The 6262-nt window shown below is 48.9% G+C and overlaps 1 protein-coding gene across 4 annotated transcripts in view; it reads left to right on the top strand.

Moving 5' to 3' along the window:
- The first annotated feature begins 5357 nt into the window (after positions 1-5357).
- TSPAN9 (tetraspanin 9) overlaps positions 5358-6262 on the top strand; it is a 168796-nt gene continuing 167891 nt past the window's right edge. For 2 of the 4 annotated variants that reach the window (XM_018908290.3, XM_018908289.3), the window contains exon 1: positions 5358-5511. The gene's annotated coding sequence lies outside the window, so the exon portion shown is untranslated. The remainder of the gene's footprint in view (positions 5512-6262) is intronic. The other 2 variants (XM_018908287.3, XM_018908284.3) reach the window with 2 other exon arrangements.

Raw genomic sequence — 6262 nt, 5'->3', positions numbered from 1 at the left:
AAGTACTTAAAACACTTAAAAACAAAGCATCTTGAAATACCTGCTGTTCTGTGCTGCTCATGAAAAATCCATGCAAGCACAGGCTGCCCTTGCCCATCCATTGGGTGTTATTGCTAATCCCAGCCAGGTGACCAAGCTACCCAGGACTGAATTAATTAAATCTCTGCAAACCAGGCAGCTCCTCCAGCTGGCCACATAGGTATGAATGGCACCAACTGTCTACAGTCCATAGGTGATGCATGCACTTGCCTGCTTCAGCCCTGTGCAATCTCCTTCCTGATATCTGTACCATATGTGGAACAGACAACAAATCAAATAAAACCTCGCTAATAAGAAAAAAGACTGACCCTTGGGAAAAGTATTTTTGGCCAATGCAGACAACAATGTTTTGAAATGAAGCCTGTACAGAGAAAGGGCAGAGAAAGTCCCCAGCAATGGAAAATTCCTTATGATGTGTATTAGTACTCTCCAGCAAGCATGAGCTTGGTGCCTTGCATGCGTTCACTGCTGTGTTACACCACAACAGCAGACCCTATGGAAGTCAGTCCCTGAAGAAGATGAGCCCCAGAAGTCCACTTAGTCCATTAGCTGATTATGAATAAAACCACATTAAGTAAAGTTTTAAGATGTTATCAAGGCAGTAAACATGAACCAACAGGCTGAGGAACAGAGGAAATCTTTGCACAGTTGATTTTGGACACTTATGCTGGGCTTATTTTCAGCTTAATACCAGTGGAAGATTCTTCTCTGGCAGTATTCCTTTCTGTGCTTGCTCTTGGAGTTCACAGCTTCCTGGTGTCAACAACCAGGGTCAGCAAGAGACACCTACCTGCCTTTGAAACTCAGTGGAGAGAGGAAAGAAGATTTGTGTGTCTGGGAGGGCTCACTTTTATGTGGGCCAGGAGATAAGGAAGATTTAGTAAAGCTAAGACGCAAAAGAAGTACTGGAAATTGTGATTTGGACTGAAAGGCTTCTGTCCCCTTGCAGAATGGGTGAGATCCATGCAAAAATACTTCAAAGACTGGAAGGACTGTAGCTCTCTGTCCCCAAGGCTTCCTTTCTTGGAATTCCACCAGAAGAAACCAGACAGTGCATCTAACTAAGAGCCAGCTGCAATTTTGCTAAAAATAAAGCAAAGCAAACACAAAATAGCAGCATATGTGAAAAAAGAGATAGCTTAGTTTCAAGAGGAGAGGCTAAATTGAACTCCAAAGAACTGACTACAAATGAGAATATCAGAGTGTATTACAAGTTTAATTTCTGTTGGGGCAGAAATACCAGAATTATTAACTTAAACCTGTAAGAACTTGCTGTAAAATGAAAGGATGAAATATTAAAAGCTGATTCCCCTGGTCACTTTACAGCCACAACACTGAAACCTTAGAAGGTAAATTGACAAAACGGACATCTAAATATCCATGTTTTCTTTATAACAAAGCACTTTAAAAGTTTCCATTTAACTGATTCCTGTTTTTTCTAATATACATGCTTCAGTTTATCAGCCCTAATTTGTGCAGCTACATCTGCTTGTGGAATCATGTCAAACTGAATTACTAAAATGATTCCACTTACTGATAGTCTTCTGAGATTAGACAGACCATGGGTCTGAGCAACAGAGAACTAGGCAAGTTGGGAGCCCTCCTGTCATCTGCACTTCAAAGCAAAAAAGGAACACTTCAGGTAAGACAAGTTCATTTGAATTCATTCAAGTATCTGTGGTGAGGGGGTGGGAACTTCTTAAGCTGACATTGCCAAAAAAGAAAACATGTAGGTGGGCCTAGAGGCAAAGGTAGGGATTGAATTTAAATCTCTTTCTACTTCAACATCTAGACCCAAGGATCATTATTTCCTTGAGTATTACACACATGCTTTAGCCTTTGGTGCAATGGTTTCCCAGTGGCATTTTCTTCCCCATTACCCAACTCATTTTTGTCTTGCTTCTTTGACATCTTGGACCAGAGGAACGAGTTGAAGATCTTGTGTGGTTACAGCAAAGAATAAGAACTAATTTGGACAGGTGAGATCACCCTCAAACTTGCTCTAGAGCTGTTGAAGGGACGGGAAAAACACATGCGGAGCCTTCAAGAAGCTGCCAGGGGGTCATGCTGGTTCACCAATCCTGCAAGCAGAGTCTACACCAAACACCAAGCAGGAAGGCAGCAGACAACTTGCATGCTTGTAATGAAATGGCAAGATCAGGGCTACTCTCTATGAGGGAAGGCTAGCCAGAAGCTTAGGTTAAGCTCTGTCCATAACCTCAAAGACTGTGGTGCAGTCCCAATCCTCTTGGACACCAGATCCAGATCTATTACACTGGAAGCCATGTTTGCCTGCTGGTTCAGAAATCAGTCAAGACTCCAGGTCTTGACTCCTCTCATTTGAGAGGCCATACAATTTTGGCCTCTTACAACATGAGCCATGAAAGTACTGGTGCTCATTCTGAGGAAAACTAATACAGCATCTTTATATAAAAGCACTCCCCTCATCTCCTTCAGGTGCAAAATACAGCAATTACGATGGAAAGAACATGAATATAAGCAAAGTTAGAAAGTCTAGATGGATGATCTCTTTCTGTCAAAAAGAGAAGCAAAGACTTTGATTTTGAATCTCCTTTATTTCCCCACAGCACTCAGCTCTGTTGCCATATTATGATTTCATCTGAAATTGGTGGCTGGGACCAAAGGCAGAGACTTGCTATTACAGTAGAGGGGGTACATCCTGTGAATTACACTGGAGAGCATCCTTTTCTAGATGCCTCAAATGCAGCTACTCAAAGCTGTTCTCAAAAGCTGCATGTAGCCTTCAGGTTTGCTGGTCATATGCCATATGCCATATGGATTCAGGTACACAGAATCACAAAACTAATAAGTTTGGAAAAGACCTTTGAGATTGTTAAGTTCAACTATGACCTAACACCACTTTATCAACTAAAGCATGCCACTAAGTGCCACATCCATTTTTTTTTAAACATCTCCAGGGACAGTGACTCCACCACCTCCCTGGACAGCCCATTTCAATGCTGAACCACTCTTTAATGCCTAGCCTAAACTTCCCCTGGTGCAGCTTAAGACTGTGGCCTCTTGTCCTGTCACTGGTTGCCTGGGAGAAGATGCGGATGAGGTGCAACTCCTTCCGTTCCTCACTGTAAGGACAACATCAGATCTGCCCCCACGTTAGATTCAGTTGCACGTAGAAGATGGGTAGTTGAAGCTGGAACACAGGTCCAACAGACTACTTTCCTAAACTTGATGGCATAATTGAGAAGAGACCTGCAGATAAATGCAATTTCCTTGGTACAAAATGTATCTACAGTATCAGCCACTCCAGTCCTCAGTTTCACAGTCATCCTCAAGCTCTTCCCTAAATCATTAGCTTCATACTAAGCTCCCATATATGTTTTTTTTTTCCTGTGCACGTTTTACCTTTTTTCCAAAGTAGACACAAAATGACTTGATTTCACATAATGATTTTTTACTTTGCTTTGAACTATAGAAATCCCATATACCTGGGTATAAAGCTGCTTTGCTTATGCAACAGGTAAAGAACACAACATCATGCTGTCTCTTTTAGAGTGAACAACCAACCAACAATAACACCACCACCAAAAGTGTCAAATGTGTTCTCATTGTCTGCTGACTTCCTGTGCCGCTTCTCTTTCAGGAAGTTGTTGTTTATTTTCAAAGTTTAACTTACTAAAGATTGGCATCAATTCTGGAATGAAGATCCTTCAGTCCTGAGGTCTAATGGGATTTGCTGCATTAGAGCTACAGCATCCAGGTGATGGACTCTTCTTGGAGCCTGGAACCAAAGAAGCAAAAGAAGTGCTCTCCACTGATCTCTTTATCTCTTGGTGCATTGCAAGACGTATTTCCTTAATTGCTTGCTTTAAGGTAAACACACAGCAATGTTTGTGTACTTCTGCGTGTAAATAAATGACTAACACAGAGCTGTTGCACATGCTTCTCTTCTGGGAGGGAGAGAAACAAACATGCAGCAAATGAGAGTTGTGTTGCTGGCAGCACTGCCACCAGGATGCTTTGAGTCTATTGAACCAAGCAATTTATAAAAATCCACTTCGGACATGATGGAAAGTACAAGAGAATATATTTGATGTGGACATCCCCTTGTACTGAGAAGTGTGACAGCAGCAGCAGTATCAGAGAAGGAAATGAGAATACACAGGGGATCTCGGAATTCGAAACAGATCTTCCTTCTGCAAAAACATTTCTGGTAAAGTCTCAAGCTGCTCTTCATACACTGTAAAATACAGTTCCTCTCAGGAGGCCCATGTCCATGACTGCACTGCTCTCCTTCTCTAGGCATGTATGACCCAGTTCTAGGTTTTTTCCTCAGCATATAACACTTTGCTTAGTGGTCCATGCCAAACTCCAGCTCTGTTAAGACAACTTGAGAGAGTCTTCTGCTGGACAGAGTGAGTGAAATTTACTTTATTCAGTTTTTGCTGCACTTCCATTGACACCCAGAGGAAGGCAAGTGGGGACTTTCCATATGATATCAGAAGAGCTCCCTTATGGCCCTGTCTCTTACAGCTCCACAGATAAGAATCATTAAGATTGGAAAAGATGTCCAGGAGTCCAGCCATAAACCCAGGACTGCTGTGTCCACCACTAAAACAAGTTTCTGAGCACCATATATACTCATTTTTTGAATACTTCCATGAATGGTGACTCCATCACTTCCCTGAGCAACCTGTTCCAATGTTTGAACACACTTTCAGTGAAGAAATATTTTCCAATATCCAGTCTAAACCTCACCTGACACAGTTTGATGCTGTGTATCCTCGCGTCCTACCACTTGTTACCTGGGAGAAGAGACTGACCCACATCTGTCTACAACTCCTGCTACGACCGCAGCAAGCTCAGAGGTGCACTCAGACACGCTCTCCCCCTGAGCTAGAAGCCATAACAACACATTGGCAGTCGTGATGGGCTTCGGACCACCGAGCATCTCCACCGAGCCCAGGTTTGCCGTTCGCGGCGGCGGTCAGGGCGCACTCCGGGCCGCCTGCGGGCACGGGCACCACCCCTGCCTCCCTGAGCCCGGAGGGCACGTCCAGCCGCGGGTCCCTCGGGGCAGGGGCAGCTGAGCGGGGAAGGTCGGTGCCCCCCGCCCCGGCGGGAGGGTTCGCCGGGGGATGCTCCTGGCGCCCACCCCAAGGGTTTCTCGGAGGGTCCCGCGGGCGGCAGAGGGAGCGGGGCGGGCTTCAGGCAGGGCTCTGCCGAAGGGGCGCAGGCGGCGCAGACGGAGCGGGAGGGGGGTGCGCTGGAGGAGCGGGCCGGCAGCGCTCCCTCCCTCCCTCCATCCCTCCCTTCCCTCCTCCGCGGGGCTGGAGCCTCCCCTGGGCAGCGCCCCCAGCTCCTCCCCGCTCGGTAACGCCGGTCCGAGCCCCTCCTCCCGTTTCCGCTGGCAGGAGCTGGGGCCGTGTCCTGCCCTACCTCCGCCGCTCCCCCAGCACTCGGCCCCATCCGGCCCGGCCCAGGGACGCGCGGGTGAGACCCGGCGCCGCGGGGGGCGAGGGGCGGCGGGGACCTGCGGGCCATTCCCGGCCCTGGGAGAGGGGAGGTGGCAGGAGCGGGGCGGCCCGGGGCGGGGGTGCCGGGTGCTGCCCGTCACAGGGGTCGCGGGATGCCGTCCCGGCCGCCGGAGATGCTGGGGAGCGGCGGGGTCGCGGCGGGATGGGGTTGCGGGAGAGGTGCGGGTGGCTCGTAGGGGTGAGGAGTGTTTGCTGGAAACAATAACCCCCCACCCCCTCCTCCGGTGCCTGTGTGATTTTTGCGGAAACAGGAAAGTTAGTTCAGAGGGATGAGACGAGCCCAGCGGCGTCTGCGTGCGCGGTCCTGCTCTCGGCCGGGGAGCCCGCGGTGCCCATCCCGCACGGGAGCGGATGGCTTGGGCTGGGGATGGATTTGTCCCCGCCGCCGGGGAGAGCACCCTGGGACAGCGCTGCTGTCCCCCGGCGGGGGCTGCCTCTGCTGTGGCCTTGCGCACCCCGAGGTGCAGCGGGCAGCCGTGAGGGGCTGGGAGCGCGCCGGGCACCCGTGAGGGGCGGGAGGCTGCGCCCGGCCGCGATGGGAGCCAGCCCGGCGGGGGCTGACAGCTCCGCTCGGCAGCCGCCCGTGGTGCCAGCGGTTCCTGCCTTCCCCCTTCTTATGTAAAACTTGACTCTAGCGTGGCCTTTTCCTGTTGGAGCTTTTGGAAACTTTTCTTGCTGTATCTTGGGATATCCGCCTGTCAGTGTGC

Source organism: Serinus canaria, chromosome 1, assembly GCF_022539315.1.
Source record: "Serinus canaria isolate serCan28SL12 chromosome 1, serCan2020, whole genome shotgun sequence".
In the NCBI taxonomy this organism is placed as follows: domain Eukaryota; kingdom Metazoa; phylum Chordata; class Aves; order Passeriformes; family Fringillidae; genus Serinus; species Serinus canaria.
Note: the sequence above shows the minus strand (reverse complement) of the source record. Positions and strands in the feature narration are given on the sequence as shown.